Source organism: Echeneis naucrates, chromosome 13 (genome assembly GCF_900963305.1).
Source record: "Echeneis naucrates chromosome 13, fEcheNa1.1, whole genome shotgun sequence".
Lineage (NCBI taxonomy): Eukaryota > Metazoa > Chordata > Actinopteri > Carangiformes > Echeneidae > Echeneis > Echeneis naucrates.
Genome location: NC_042523.1, coordinates 10,231,835 through 10,249,374, shown reverse-complemented (window position 1 = coordinate 10,249,374; position 17,540 = coordinate 10,231,835).

Sequence of the window (17,540 nt, the reverse complement as noted above, 5' to 3'; positions counted from 1 at the left end):
TCAGATCCAAAACAAGATTTGAATTTCTATCTCATTTAGTTTCTAATCAATGTGTACCCATTGTGCTTCAGTTAATCAACAGAAATTGAGAAAAATGTATTAGTGAAGCAGAGCATATGCTTGCTTTGCAGTAAATAGAAACTTCAATTCAGCTGTCATTGTGAACCATTCTTTTGAAATATGTTTTACCTTTGCATAAAAACTTTACACAAGGGGAAACAGAATGCTTGGTTCCAAAAACAAAAGCGTGTACCTGGTAGGGAGCCTGGAATATGCACTCATATTGCATATTGCATTGCATATATGCATTCCACTTTGCAACGTCTATAAAAGACTCGCCTTGTGTTGTGTATTTTTGGATTGTGTAATCACATTATCCCACATGTTTACGGCAATTCTCAGACCTCAAGAGATACAGATTTTTTTTAATCATGTTAGCAGTCCATTTCATTTGGCCATATACATCACATCCCAATATTTTGTGGTTGCCTACTAGAATCTCAAAATGGACTTTTATCAAAGCCACATGGATATTTTGAACTTTATATTTTAAATGGAACATTAACAGAATTCTGGATCCTAAGTTATCAAAAAAAAAAAAAAAGACAAAAGTGTTTGACAGTTCAATTTCCATCCACTCCAACTCCTCTTTTGTATGTCCATGTAACGTGGACTGCAGATTCATATTTAGATGAAAGTGCGTTATTGATCTTCTAACAAAATATTTTACTCTCAATTCAGTTATTGTGCAGTGAATCCCCATTCTCTATCCTTCTGGCCACATGTGATCAAAACAGAAAACAAGAGCTATTCAAAGTTTGTTTTTTTTTTTTAAGTGTAAGAACTTCTTTATCACTCTATTCAAATTTCTAACATTCTTGAAATGAATTTATCTCAAAATCAGATGCCTTGTGTTTCCCAGCTGAAATTAATTTTGAGGTTATTTGAAGCAGAATCAGAGAGAGGATGCTGAGCAGCTGAGCCCATTTCCATGTACACCTGGACACAGGTGCTTTGACAGTTTGTTCTTCTAAAATCAATACGAGATGGAAAAATGAAATTTTATGTGGGGCCCTTGGTGGGAAGCAACAACAAAAAAGATGAAGTATGCAAATAAACAACAAAGGTTAACAAAACTAAGTAATGTCAGAGTGAGAAAAACACAATTTCATCTCTACAGCTTAATAAAGAGAGAACAAATTTTGATCAAAAGTGAAATTATTTCTACTGACAAATCAGGTAAAATACGTCTTAACTCTGCTGTGTAATTGGTGAAACATGTAAATGGAACTATATTCACTTCAGCCATCAAAAAGACTTATCAAGACAGCTGGAAGTAATCATGGCCAAATAAACACAATGGGAAGGTCCTAGCAGGGTAGGATGATAGAAAATTAATTCCTGCTCTGGATTTTTTTGCTTTGCCTGCAGTCCAGACAAATACCAGGTTCTGTCAGTCATATAACCTCCTGCAACGTCCAAAACTGAGGATGTATACAAAACCGGTTTTGGAACTGTTGGAGATAAAAGACAGGATTTGAACAGTACTTTCCTTCTCCTCTGTGTCAGCCAGTTTTAGGCCTTTATTACTTTTACTTCTTTTCTTTTCTCTCTGCTCGTATTTATAGTATTCCAATACAACCGGATTCCCAGCAAAGCTGTTATCATTCACATGTTTTCTCTCTCTGTATGTCAAACAACACAAGTTCAAATGGTGGCTGAAACAGAGCCTATTAATTCCAAATTCACTATATGTCAATTCTAAATCATTTCCAAGCTGCTGCTCCACACTGACTGACAAAAATCACCTAACACATACGTGTAAAGGAAAGAAAGACTGCACTCTGATTTCGGTTATATTTATTCTGAGAGAAAACAATAGAATATCTTTTTCACTTTACATCTCACAGTGTGCAGGTTGACGGCTAGCAACAACAACAACAATGCCCCGAGGACAGTGAGGAGAGTGAGGTCTATAAAGAAACTTTTTGCTATCTCCTAAAATGACATTTTCTTTGTTCTAATTTTGTTTCCCGGTTACGTTGCAGGAGCTAATGTTCATGATGCTGGGTGTTCATTGACAATTACACTGATGTGCTTGACAGAATTTGCAGGGAGTTTGTTGGGATGGGGGGCAGCGTGGCGCTCTTGCCTCACAACAACGTTGGGGGTTCGGTTCCCAGCCTGGAGTCTTTCTGTGCAGAGTTTTCATATTCTCCCTATGTCTGTGTGGGTTTCCTCCGGGTACTCTGGTTTCCTCCCACCGTCCAAACACATCATGTTTGGGTTAATTGGTGACTCTAAATTGTCGGTAGGTCTGAGTGTGAGTGGTTGTTGGTCTGTCTCTGGCGACCTGTCCAGGGTGTACCCTGCCTCACCCTATGTGAGCCCCCCACAACCCAGAAGAGGATAAGCGGTTGAAGATGAGTGAGTGGTTGAGATGGACAGACATGTAATCTTAATGATCACTCAGTAAATGTCAATATTCTTATAACTTGCAAGATACACAACATTTCCTTGTGAAAATAGAAAATATCATTTAGATTTAACTACGTTTCAAGTGTGTTGGTGATTAAAAAAAAATCTGTTCTACAAAGCTGTAATTTCTGATAGACAGTTGGTATGGAGCTGCAACTTCAGCCTCATCCAGCACCTTCAGGATGAAGGAAAAATGTAACCAGACTCTGAAACTTTGTGGAAAGCTTTCCAGAAAAACAACAGCTGCAACTGCTCTACATTGATACTCACAGTTATTAAGAAATGAAATGTTCAAGAATCCCATTTTGGTATATTTGGACATTTGGACGGATGTTCACACACTCTGGCCTATATTATTTACATTGTGATGTTTTTGACATGATATCTCTGGTATTGTGCATGGGAAAAGGTTTTATATGCTGTCGAATTGTTTTTTCGATTGCCTCGACCAAATATTCATAATAGAAACCTGATAACATGTCCAAGGAATTGTTTAGTTTTGAGGTGAAACATTAATAACTTATTTGGATGATGGTGACAAAACGCCACATGAATCCAAATCTAAATAAATATAATTTAGTTTTAGGTTTAGTCTTCTATTATTTCCTGTATATTCTTATTTCAGGGTAAATTGGCAGTACAGTTTGGCACAATTTTTTCTGCATTACTAATTCCAAAAACCTTACAAAATGTAGCTGTACATGAACTTATTTCTTACTTACTATGTGCCAAAAATCCTTGAGAGCTGCTTTTTTTCCTGAGTTTCCAGTATAACCTTAAGTGCTGCTTTCATATAAACCTTACACTGCTGGAAAGGAAGGGTGTATTTCAGACTATTTACAGAACATAATGTTATCATTTTAGTTAGTTATTTTAATTATATACACAACTACAGAGATGAAATGTTCGGCTTTTGTATTTTATTCAAACATTTTAGCTTGTAAGAGTCTTCAGAGAGGTGATTCTGTGGTAAGTGGAGCATAATTACTTCCAATTTGCAGTTTACAGGGTTTTTTTATTTTTTTTAACAGAGCAAGATTCAGATGGGTACGTAGTATGAGCTCTCACACGGCTCTCTGCTTCCACCGCTTTGCAGAGCTCAGAGCAAAACACTCAAAAATGGGATTCCTTTTCAATGAGTACATCCCAGTCATTGAGTAATGGTGATATCCGTGATAATGTTAATCTCTGGCCTTTGGTTCATTTAACTAGTCCATTTCCAAAATGCATCATTACTTTTAACTGGAAATAATCAATGATAGCCCACAGATATGTACATTTGGTTGTCAGTTTTTAAAAGCTCTTAGTACATTTTCATCTATGAGTTTACATGTAATTTAACTTTTGCACTGAAAACCACAGCTCATTACCAAAAAACAGGAACAAGAACAGATACCCAGAAGAGGGGATAGTTTGCCTGGTAATAATAATAATAATAATACATTTTATTTTTATAGCACCCAAGAACACTTTTAAAAAGTGGGGTTGAAAACAGATGGAAGAGAAAGTAAATAAATGTGTAAATAACAAATTAATGAAGTACTTGATAAAACTAAAGGTTTAAAGCCAGTTTAAAGAGCTTTTTAGAGCTGATTTAAACCTGTAAAACAAGTCAGTGTTTCAAATGTGTGATGGGAGGGAGTTCAGGAGGTAAAGGGTAGACAGGCTGAAGGTTCTGGATCCAAAGAAAAACAGAAGGGCAGACGGAACAGTGAAGTGAACTGAGGAAGAAAACCTGAAGGTGCAGGAATGTGCACTGAGGTGTAAGAGTTCAAAGATGTATGAAGTAGCAAGGCTGTAAATGGTTATAAATGTGAGAAGCAAAATCCAAAAATCTATCCAGAATCGAAGCGGAGCCAGTGGAGTTGCTGACAAACAGGAATGAACAGCAGAATTCTGGATGAGCTGAAGTTGATGGAGGGATTTGTGTAGGAGACCAAATAGGAGAGACATCCAATAATCAAAATGTTACCAAGGAGTGAATGAGAATGGCAGTGGCGTTTGGTCTGAGGGATGGTGGACGTGACTAATGACGTGTGGATGGCTGTAAGTGGATTGGGCGAAATTATTGCTATGGGCGTGGAAAAATAGAGTGAAGGCGAGACTCTCATCCTGGCAGCAAGGGGAACCTGAGGAATGTTAATTAGTGAGGGAAACACTGGAAACACTGTCAAATTTGGATAAGGTAGCTTTAGTGCCAATCAGCCAAATTTCTATTTTATCGTTGTTCAGTCTGAGAACCTTGCCAAAAAGACAAGATTGGATTTCCTGTAGACAATCTCAGGGGAAGGTGAGCGGTAGGGTGAAGTCAGGTTTAGTGGAATGGTAGAGCTGGGTTTCATCTGCATAGCACTGAAAATTTTAATCAAACAGACGAGGCCTGGAGAAAGATCAGCAGTGACTGGAGAAGGGCGGTATTTTTAAAAGTTGGAGTTAAATAAACTGAGTGCAGCTAGATAATAAAAGGGGTATGTTTTTTTGATTCCCACAGAGGTCAACTTGTTGATGAGAAGACTGTAGCAGATGGTGTCAAAGGTCGCACTCAGATCAAAGAGAATAAGAATGGTTAACAGTGCAGACCCGAAAGCCATAAGGAGCTTGTGATCTTTACTGCTTCAGTGCTTTAGAGAGGACAGAAACCACTCGGGAGTTGTTCATACAAGTTTTTATTCAGATAGGTGAGCATGGATCTCAGTTGCAGCTGTTTTTTGTTTTTTGTTTGTTGTTGTTTTGTTTTTGTTTTTTTGCTGCGTGAGGACAGAAATTTCAGCTACGCAGGTGTCTTTTTAAAAATAATCTTTAAAACATTTGCATCAATTAGAAGGAAGATGTGGGGTCAACCAAGATCCAAAGTAAAAAAATATTTAAGCTCATTACTGGTTCATCAATGATGCAGTCATGATTATGTTTCTTGCATATATATATATATATATTTATATATGCAAGAAACATATTTCCCTGCACAGACAAAGCTGTGTATCCACCTTGTTCCATCCTTTACATCTCAATCACTGTGAAAGTGGGAATGCAATTTCCACTCCCACAGTAAACCATATGTAGAAGTGCCCTCAGTTAACAGTTTGCCAATTTAAACTTCTGCCTCTTCCACTTGTTACATCCCTCAATGGAAAAAGCAGGAAAGTAGGGCAATTTCACCATTAGTGCCACATTGGTGATGTTCTGTGACAGTGCCATTCTAAACCACTGTGGTTATCAGCGGTTCCTGTACCATTAAGAGCTTTTTCATATGAGATTGCTTCAAACTGTGACTGAGTACAATGCCCCCCTCCACCACCACCAACGCTCCACCGGTGCAGCTTTCACTTTAGCAGTGATGTTCTGCTTGTATACCAGCAGACTAAACTATGGAGCAGTATCCACCTAGCCTGCTGGTTTTCCACCAATAAACACAAAAATAACAGTCTACCTGCAATCACAAGAATTGGACTGTAACCAATCTGATCTGATTCTGAAGCAAGTGCACATGAACCTTGAAAATAATACTATTTCAAATAGACAACAATTTAAAATTCACAAGTATTTCAAAGTAACTGTATAAATAAATGTTTGAATGACATATTTATAGATCATTGCAGACACTGCAAAACAATAGCAATATTGCCAAGTGACAATCTAACTCATGTCACCTGTGAGTGGCTATAGAAAATCACCTGGATGCATAGTTATTTAAACATAAGTCTCAGATGTGCACATTCTGATACCACTTTATATGTAGGACATGATGCATGTTTTTATGTTTACCCCAGGAGTACAGTACAGCTGGAATTATAACGTTGTCGTTCTGTAGCTCCATAAAACTGCCAAATCGTCTTTGCTGGGTTTAATGCTGAGTTTTTAAGAATTAAATAATGATCAGAAGTGTTTTTGCAAAAAATTTGGCTGTCATGTTGAATTTAACCGTTGTCCCTGGATTTAAATTATCATTGTGTTACATTGTGTAATAATTAGAGTATAAATCTACAGTTAACTTGAAATGAAGCTAATGCTTGGAAAGGCAATTTTAAACTCAATCTTTCACGACCAAAATCTAATCAATACAAAGAAACAAACCACATTATCACCAAAGGAACAGGCAACCTGAAAACCTGAATGGCAAAGATACAGCTGCCTGTAAAACAAACAGCTTGGAACTAAATATTTCTCAGCTCCATTACTTTCACTTGACCAGTTGGTGGATGGAAGAGTACCTACTTGAAATGAGTAGTATTAAATTAGGCATGTTACATAAACACAAGAGGTTTGTGTACGCAGATTTGATGGCACTCCTCTGCAACTGCAAGGCCGACACGATGCAGACAGGAAGACCAAAAAAGTCAACCAATAAATCTCCAGAAAATGGCACCCTGACATTTGTTAGCTGCCTATTTCTGTAAAACTGGCTCTGCCTCACAGGTGACCTTCCCAAGGTCTATTTTTGTCAGATAATGACTGTCATTATGAACGTCTTTGCTTTACATTGCTTCTTCTGCAGTCAGGCTCAGATTGAGACGTTTACACAACAGTAGCAGTCTGGCGCTGATCCCAGCGAATCTGACCAGTGTCCATTGAATAGCTGATGGGTTGTCAGGTTTCCCACATCCTTATCCACAGAGAAGAGGTGGAGGTGCCACCCTATCAAAGTGTGCTTCAGCGCCTCCAGCTCCCTCTTGATTGCCTGACATTCTTTATCAACAGTCAAGTAATTCTGTTCCCTTGGCAACAGTTTCCTGCTGATACAAAGAATCAGGTATCACCTTGAAAGTTTAAGAGTGAGGTTGGCAGCCACAGTGTTTTCATTTGCGTGCAGCTGCAGCATCATTTTCAGGAGAAGTGTAGGGTTTAGTTTTCAGGTCTGAGCTTCCCATCCAGCCCTGCCCTACATTCAAGACATAACATCCATCCATTTATCCATCTCTGAACGCTCACTGCAGCCCTGCTAGGCTTCTGTACATTGTTTCTCTATACTGCTATATGAGTTCTACTTTCAGAAGAATGTATCAAAACTACAGGTAAACTAATTGGGTTTATATTTATAACAAATAAGTGAAGTGACTGAGATCAGGCTCTTTCCAGATGCCTAATGTGAGATTATACTGACATTTTTCTGTCTCTGTGACCTTTTGAGGCACTGACATGCATCAGCCTTGTATTAAATAGAACAATGTTTTATTCACTCTGGCAGCACCTTATCAGCATAATGTTGGTATCTGTGCAATATTTAATTTCTTTTAGATTTTCTTTTTCCCTTGAGATAATTCTGAGTCTTCTCAGGTATATATGATTTGCTGGTCATGGTCTGACCAGAAAATAAAACATTTATTTTTGTATTTATAGCTAGAAGAAAAAGCTTTTCCGACAACCATGCGTTGCATTTCTTTCATGAACATTCGGTGCAATATAACACCAGAACTGCGTGTCTAAATGTTTGTTGCAAGTGACAGTGACTGAAAAGTCTGAATAGATGAATTTGCCCATCTCAGCCCTGAGCCTTCATGTATACTTTCATCTGGCATCCAAGTTCTTCTCATGTCAGCAGTTAGCATGTATCAAATACTGTAGAGCGAGGAAAACTCACCAACAGAAAGAAAAGATTTGCCGACAAAAACTGGCTCTCATGGCTGGCTGATCATCATGGGTCAAAGGATTTATAACATTCACTTATACACCCTGCACTTCAGGTGCACTCATGTGAACAGAGCAGCGAAAAGTTTGTAGTAACTGTCAAAATATGAGAAATGTGAGGAGACTGTGGGGTTTTAAAAGCACCTGAGGCAGGATGTTAATTTCCATTTACAAAAAAATATTCAACACATTGGGGGATTTGAAGATTTTTTCCCCCATTCTTTGTTCACTGAATTATAAATAACTGCTTCATTGAATTCTCATTGCAAACTATGTGAAATAATCTCGTCAGTGTTTGTTTCTGCTATACTGATGACAGCCATTTTGGACTGCTCGTTATCCAAAGGCATTTCTCTGTTATGATGGCCACTTTGAAACCAATGTTAGTCTACTATTACTGAGAGACAAAGGTTTTGGATTTCTTCTATTGGCATAAAAGAACTAATTTATTGTTGGATCATAAATGCAGTCAGTAAGTGGTGCTGTTAGTAGCTTGCCAATTCTTAAACAACCATGTGGAAAGACATATCTTCTGGTCATGGAAAATATGTTACTCTGTGTAAGATGGGTCAGATTATTGGCCTGCAACCAGCAAAGAAAACAACTAAGCTGACTGCTAAAGCTACTAAAACTGTATAAAGGATTGTCCAACACTTGGTGTAATGATGAACCATTATCTTCAAGCAAGAAATGTAGTTGCAAAGAAATTTTGAGGCGCATTATCAGAGATCACGTTTGGTGAAAAAGTAAAGAAATCATCATAAAGAAACCCCCCCCAACAAATGATCAAAAGCAGAGCCTTTAGCTATGCTAAATAGTGAATTTAAAGAGCACTTCCTCACACATAATGCAACAAGAAATCAAGGGACTGGGACTAAGTAGCTGTGCAGCTTTAAGAAAACCAGTTATCAGTGAGGCAAATCAGAAAAAAAAAAAAAAAGGCTTCAATTTGCTAGAGAGCATAAAGATTACACTGTGGAGCAACAGGAAAAGGTCATGTGGTCTGTTGAGTCCAAATTTTTCCTGTTCCAGAGCGATGACCACGTCAAAGTAAGAAGAGGGGCGGATGAAGTGATTCGCCCATCATGCTTTGTGCCTTCACTACAGCCTCTTAGGACAGTGCCATGATCTGGGTTTGCTTTAATTGGGAAAGTCAAGGATCAGCAAGGTCAGGTGGCAAAAATATTGGTCAGCTGAATATCCAAATTTACTGAATCACTAGTTGTTTTATTCCCCCTGAAGGCACAGACATATTCTAAGGCGACAATGCCAGGATTCATTGGGCTCAAATTGTGCTCAGAGAGCATAATCATTTTCATACATGCATTGGCCACTAGAGTCAACTTAGGACAGAAATGAATGCTTTGAATAAGCTAGTTCAAGCGAAGTCACGTTGAATGCGTGCTGTAGTCAAAGCTTAAAGCAGTTAAATCCTGTCCATGTAAACATACTTTCAATATAACCCAGCAAGTTACCCTACCAATAATATTTCCAAAGCTTAATACAAAAAAATTTTATAAAATAATAAGAATAATCTAAAACACCTCCTGCGCTGTCAAGTTACATGTACCATAAAAGTTTTGCAGCGCATTACTTTAAAATGTTCCTAAGTACTGCTTGGAAGGACAGTTTCAACTTTACATTCAAATCCCCTTTTATATAGCATATAGAAATATATATCCATTTGTGATTTGTAAAATGTGTGACATGGGGCAAGCAGCATGGAGATAGATGATATCCTATAGTCTCTGTAAATACAGAGTGGATTAAATGTGTCGGGCAACATGAAAAGGTTGTAAATGCACACTGCAACTGGGTCAGTATAGGGGCCAGGGAGAGCAAATGCCCTTCAAGCACTTGAAAATATGTTTCCCACTCCAGGGGAAATTTGTCAAAGCAGCATTGATTGGGGTTGTGGTACGAAGGGTGACATGCTCAACATGCTGAAACAAGCATCTTCTCAGCCTGGAGCAGCAATAGCAATATTTCATCCTGATCTCTTTCCAATAGGTAGCCCCGGCAAACACAGACACACCTGATTTACTGCTGCTTAAAAATATAATTAGAAGTCTTGACGAATAAAATGTCTCATCTGATCACGTGTTATGGGCATTCATCCCTCACAGATTCTGTGGATTTCTTTTTTTCATTTCTCTCTTGTCACATTGATTATTGCAGATCTAATCAGCAGTCTTGGCAGCACGATTAGTAAAAACAAACTGAAATCTCAAGGACTGTCTTCATTGTTTTTGTGTAAGACAGAGGAGATCCCATAAGCAAACCAAGTCTGTGCACAGAGTTGTGAATATACTGATGCATTTTAGTTTATCAAATGTCGTCACTGTGGTATTACTCCAGCTAGTATCCACTGAGCATACTAGAAAGAAGCCAAAGCCCCAACAAGTGCTTCCTAATGAACCACGCTGTTTTTCTTGAGTAGTCAGGAGCATGAAGCCACTTGGTGACAAAAAACCCTACATATGACAGGTTAGTTTTTAATGACCAAACATTAAACCATGCAAATGTGGGATAAATAATGTATTATTAATGGCATGGGGCAGACTTTGCTGGCACAGATTAAGTAAAATTAAGACTAGATTTGGGCTTTAGAGAGAGCCATAACAAACAGAAGGTCTTCATTAATGTAATGAAAAAAGGATTAGGTTGTACCTAGATATTTTTGTCTGTGCTGACAATCCGACATATTGTTACGTCTCTGATGCAAACAAGCTTAAACCAGTATGTTTATTATTTTTCATTTCATTTTCACTGTAATATTGTTTCTCTTCTGAAGAGTTCATTCCTGATTATTTACATAATAAGGCTGCCCAACTGACATTGACTGTTTGTAAACATAATTCCTTTCTTAGGCACAGTGTATTGATGGGCATGAACGGACACTTAAATTAATCAGCACTAATTGTTCAATCATCGGTTCACCATTTCTTTTTTACACAGCATCATACCCATGAATTTATTCCTCCTCTGTTAAGGGTCCAACGGCAGCATAAAATTTCCATTAGCAATGCCTCTGAGCCAAAAAATGTGTATTTTCAACGCTGACTGTTTGCTTTTCTTTCTCTGTGCAGGCTCTGCTGCTTTTTCCTGGGTACTTAATATTCATGCTTGAATCCACAAGCAGATAATCAACAAAAACAATTAAGACTAGAATAATTGACTTGTGACTTTGGAGTATTTTAAAAAGCTGCTGTACTAATTTTTAATGCTATGCTACCAAGGCTTTCTCTAAAATCTTTGTACATTAGGTTCTGTGATTAGTTTGATGATATCTGTGATTACCAGCCTAATTCTCTTCCAGTTATATGAAATGTTGGACAGTACCCACCAACATCTAAAATGAGGGAGAGAAAGACATTTGCTCTGCTATATTCAAACTTCAACTTAAATTCCCTGCTTCAGCTCCACCAGCACTTGGCAGAACATATCATAATCTGTTTTTTCTTTCACCTTCCTTGAGAGAGGCTGTACTCACCTGCTCAAACAAGTAAGCCTGCAGAGGACTGTTTTGTGTGCTGTTCTGTTGGACTAAAAGGGAAATTATGACAAGGACCCTGACCCTGACCAATGCATGTAACCAAACTACAAACACTAATTTCTATATGAATACTGTATTACCTGCACAGAGTACACCATGCTCTCCAAACAAACCCTGGCGATTTTTCAGGGATGGAAAAGGAGACCTTTAGTGACGGAGACAGGGAGACGCTGGCGTTTGTGAAATATGAGCTGAAAAACAGATTGAAGAAGATTAAAGACTACCAACAAAAGAGAGAGAAGAAACTGCAACATAACACCACCAGGGAGTTGTGGAAGGAGTGAGAAGACCGTGACTGGCTTGATCGAGCTGATAAGGCCAATGAGTTCAAACTTATCTACAACGCCTATGACACTGACAGCTGTCGTCTTAACATTCTGACAGGGCAGCTGCTATTCTCTTCTCACTGAGAGTTGAAAACCTAAGGGTGTGTATCAGAGGCTGTTAACGGACTGTGTAGGCAAACTGTCATCAACTCTCAAGGGGATTTTCAACTTAAGTCAACAAACAGAGAGGCTGCTGTCTTGTTGCAGCACCTACAGTAAGGTAGTGGCTGAGGTAAGTGAGGCAGATGGACCATCATACCATGAAGTACTAGACTATAGCCTGCATTCAAGGAACATTTTGATGTAGATAATGGCATCCTTTATATATTTCATAGCCTTACTTGAATGGCCCAGGTTGTTACATAAGGATTGTGTCCTTTGATTTTTCAAGTACATTCAACACCATCCACCCCCGCCCCATTCTTAAAGACAAGCTTGAAGGGAGCAGCTGGATCCCACCTTTAGGGCCTGGATTGTGGATTATTCGTCAAAATGGTTATTATTTCAGGCTGTCTTGCTGACAGTGATGAGCAGCACTGCAGCTCCACAGAGGACCGTTCAGACTCCATTCCTATTTATCCTGCATGTAGCAGACTTACATAAAACAGCTAGAAATACTCCAATGACACAGCAGCTTGTATGTCCAACAGGCACGAAGAGCAGCAAGAACTGCTTCCTTTTGAACACTTCAAAGACCAAGGAGATGCTCATTGACCTTGGGAAGTCTACACTCACCCATCAGCTAATCAACATTCAGGGGAACGACATTGAGGTGATGAAAACCATTAGTGTGCATCTTTGCTGTACAGTAATCTGGACTGGTCCTTAAACATGTTATGGGATTTTTCCTCAGGAACCTGGAGGCAGTGTAATTTTTATGCCGCATTCTGCTGGGGCAGGTGCTGCCAGAAAACCAGAAAAGAAAACAAGGAGACTGGACAAGCTGGTCAAAAAAAAAAAAAAAATGTTTCTTAGGATGGCAGTCAGGACTCCTGTTGGGTAAGATGCAGGCCAAATCCTACGACAACAGAAACGCAGCTACAGCCAACATCTGCTCTTACTGCGCTGTATGACAGAGTGGCAATTACATATATTAATATATATTAAATATTACTGTTATTATTACCCATATCAATACAAATGAGCTGATCTATCTATCCATCTAAAAGGCTTCCGTGCTCCTTGATTACAGTATATTAACACTTTAACACTTCGACATGAATAACCTTGGCGCCAGATCACAAATGAGGTTAAGAAGCAATACTGAACAACCCACATGATGACTAAAGCAGCAAACTATTTCAAGTCTGCAGATCAGATTTATTTCCAGCAATGTCATAGAGCACTTTGATTGGTCAGCTATTTAAATTGCTGGATTAGTCAAAACCAGAGTGCTCCTGTCTGTTCTTAAATTTGCCCGAACCTTAGGTTTTCAAATGTTAATTGGAAACTCTGTTCTCTGTTCTTCTGTACGTCTTTTTAATTAATTTCTCAACTGCACTTTTATATCCCCTCACTGAATTTAGGGCATCTTAGTTTGCAATGGCACAGTCACCATGATGTGTGTAATTCATTCGTTGTAAAAAAAAAATAAAAAATAAAAAATAAATTAAAGATATAAAAAATACATAAGATAGCATTTTAGTTTTTTCTTTTCTTTTTTTTTTTTTATTCATTCATCTTCAACCACTTATCCATTTCCAGGCCACCAAGCCAATCCCAGCTCACACTGGACGGGGGTGGGGTACACCATGGACAGGTGCATCACAGGGTCAACACACAGAGAGAGACAGAGACCAACAACCACTCACACTCAGACTCACACTCAGACCTACAGACAGTTTAGAGTCACCAGTTAACCCAAACATGATGTCTTTGGGCGGTGGGAGGAAACTGGAAGAATCCCACACAGACATGGGGAGAACATACAAAGTCCACACAGAAAGGCCCCAGGCCGGGAACCGAACCCACAACCTTCTTGTTGTGCAACAGTACCAACCACAATGCCGCCGTGCTATCTCACTTTTTATATTTCTCAAATATTGTTTTACTTTGAACTTACTTGAATTGCTTTTGTTTTATAATCTGTAGTACATGGCAATACACTTTATAGGTTTGTCAATGTAACAGTGCAAATTCCACACACAACGTTAGACTGCACGCCTTGTTGGTGTGTGCTCTGTGTAGCCACATATTATGATGTTTTTACAGTAAACTAGATGACATGCATGTGGACAGAGAGCATGTAATTTATTACACAATTTAACACAGAGACACTGTGCAGAGTGGCAGCTCCGGAGAACAACCAACACACAAACAGCACATTCAGTGCTGCTGAGGATGACAACCTGACCATCTCTTTGATTAATCAAGTGCCTCAGCTCTTGCGGAAAGGATAATGTTAGTAATCCCTGCACCTCTTCTCCCGATTTTACTTTACCTACATGGTTTAGTTATGCTGTGTCGGAAATGAAGAAACAATCAACACCCTGGCGAATGCTTGGAATGTAAGTGGCCAAAATACGAACATTTACCTATACTGTTCTACCAATCAAGAAATTAATTCTTTATTCAACTGAGGCAGACTGAATAACCTCTTAGGCCAGGCAGTTCCTATGCATCATGCTAACTTTCCGAGAAACATGCCTGCACTGCATCATCATCATTATTATTATTATAAACCAAATTGGCTATACATCCAATGCTGTCCTATGTTTTTGTCCTTGTTTTTCCTTTCATGAAATGACTAACAATGTAATGGTTTGAGATGCTGCAATTGATCTGACGCTGATCATGATCATCATGGCATGACGCCATTTTGCAAAACCAGGGAATTCAGAAGGGTATCATTCTGATGGCAAGTTAATTCATTCAGTTTATTCATTAATTTCCTAAATGGCATGCCATAATATATATATATATATACACACACATACACACACACACACACACACGTACATCTATGTAATCTATGTCATTTCATTTTTCATTCATTTTATTTATTTATTTTATATTATATAAATCAAATACTTTGCAAGGGCTTCATGGTTCAACAGTCCAGTGGATTGCTCCTCCGAGTGCAATGGCACATCCTGTCAGTTATCACAGCAGACATTAATCCCCTTTCTCGGTCTCAAACCTCACCTTGGACAAATGAAAGAACGAATGATAAGGATGTCCTGAGCGATTCCTGCTTACTAGGAATCTTTACTCACTGGCATTTTAATGCCACCGATTCACATGTGGACTGGATTGTCTGGAAAGAAAAGATTGCTTTTTTTTTTTTGCTTTTTTTTTTTCTTTTTAATTCTTTCCTCTCTGCATTAATGTTTAATTGCACCAGCCAGTGAATGATGCAGCTATACAGGTGGAAAAGAGCAGCTCTCGGAACATGTAAGCACAGGTAAGGGCTACCTGCAGGGCATTTCCACCTGACACACCTCTTATGGTGCCAGTATGTTCGCTGCAGGGTCATCAATCAGGAGCCACACTCCACTGATGTTTCACTCCATTATTCCTAGAAAATCTCACGGTGGTGGAGGAACAGTAGGGACATATCTCTGCCGCCCTCTGCAGCTACCCCAGGACACTTCTTTTCCCCACACCCTACCCTTCCTTCTCAGCCAAAGCCAGAAGCATGTCCCTCTGCCAAATCCTTGGATGTCTTTTTCAGTTTTGGCCCAGTCACTCCCACGTTCCTCAGGAGGCGCAGGATGGAAGTTCCAATGAACCTTCTCCAGCCAACCTCCACAGGGCAGATGACAGGCGGCTCAACACTCAGCTGCCAGCTCAGCGTATTTGTCCTTCCTTTCGTAAGCTGCCTCAATTCCTCCCTCCCAAGGGACAGCGAACTCTGCTATGATCACTGTTCAGTCTGAGGGGCACCAAAGGATGTTAGTTCCCAGAGAGGCCATAGTTATCTCTGTTGAGAACTTGAGCTGACAATCAAGGTCCACTCTTATGTTCCAGTCACATCCAGGTGTTATCAGTTATCCTCTCTCCCTCTGGGCGAGCTCCTGCCCCTTGTCCAACAAAATAGATCAGCTTCTGTGATGTTGAAGGATGGTCTTTGGCTGCTTCCAGCCTGCATGCCTCGAGGTGTTCAGGCAGCTTCCACTGGACCTGGTTGTGACGCCTCCTGTACCAAGCCTGAGCAAGAGCTGTCTTGCAGATGGCTTGGTTTTGGAGCACTGTAGTTGGCAGCTTTCCTCTGAGCCGTACCACCAACACTGGTTGCTGGGAGTGGGGAGGGTGGCCTAGGTGGCCTGAATGAAGATGCCCCTTGCTTGGGGCAATTTCGCGGGGATTTGTTTTATCAGTGTTTTACACGTTTGTAAATTAAACATGTTTAGCTTTTGGACTTCTCGAAATAAAAAAAATTATATATATAGTTTATTAGATTTTTCAAGCATACTGAAAAAACTGCAAATTTTTCCACCGTTTTCCTATTTTAATACAGCCAAGAGATTAAATCACTGGTTAAAAACAGAAGTCACAAAAGGGCCACAAAATGACTCTCAGAACCTGAAATCATTTTTATTTTTCATCAAATTTTTGTTCATTTATTGTGGATCATTTTAACTTGCTCAGACTTGCAGATATAAAATAAAATAAATAATCACTCTAGTAGCACAAAACTTAAGTTTCAGTTGCCATTGTTTTATTTTAAGGGGTCTCTTACTGGACTAAATGATTCATACAATATTTTAAAATAATTTACAGATCAAGCAGTTCTCATTTTCTCGGTACAATGTCTTTAGATCGTGACTGGAATCTGACGCTTGGTAATTCACACTGCTGCGTTCATGTCAAGATCCTTCACAGCTGATAACAGCCAAGGGAGCTGTGCTGCAGTGAGGAGGGTACTTCTATGTGCAGCACTTAAGACAGAAAGGTGTTGTTTAAGTGTTAAACTGAGTTCACAAGCTAGCCAAATCAAGTTTTAGAAAAATGTTTCAGAAATGTAAGTTCAGCAGTTGGGGGATCTATGGAGAAAGGATGGTAACGGAGACTGCTTTTCAAAGAATCTAGTGTTCAACGAGTATCCACAGCGACAGAGACAGGTGTCTGCTTCACTGTTGACTGACCATTGTGTCGGTGACTGACACACAAATAAAAACGTCAACACAATGTCTAATGCAGCTTACTATGGCTCATTATTTAAAGAGACAAGGTTACTTTCCCATTGTGACCGAAAAGCTAACGTACCTATCATGATGCTAAACAATATGAAAAGGCTGCTGGCAGGCAGGTGGGGTGCAAAAGCAATCTATTTCTGTGCTACTGACTAATTTGCGTGTTCTACATTGCCATTCAGTTGTTCAGTCAATGTGAAAGCATTTTCATTGCACTCTCTGACAGATGACCTCCAGCCACACTGCATTAAATGTGCTAAGTATTAAAATCTCTGAATATTACTTGAGCTCTACCTTCAAATGATAAATAATTTTGCACTGCATGACTTCTTACACTGTGATTCAGACATATCTTTTCATTTTAAATAAACAACTCCACTGTTTCTTGGCCAAAGATGTTAATGTTATGTTCAAGATTCAAAA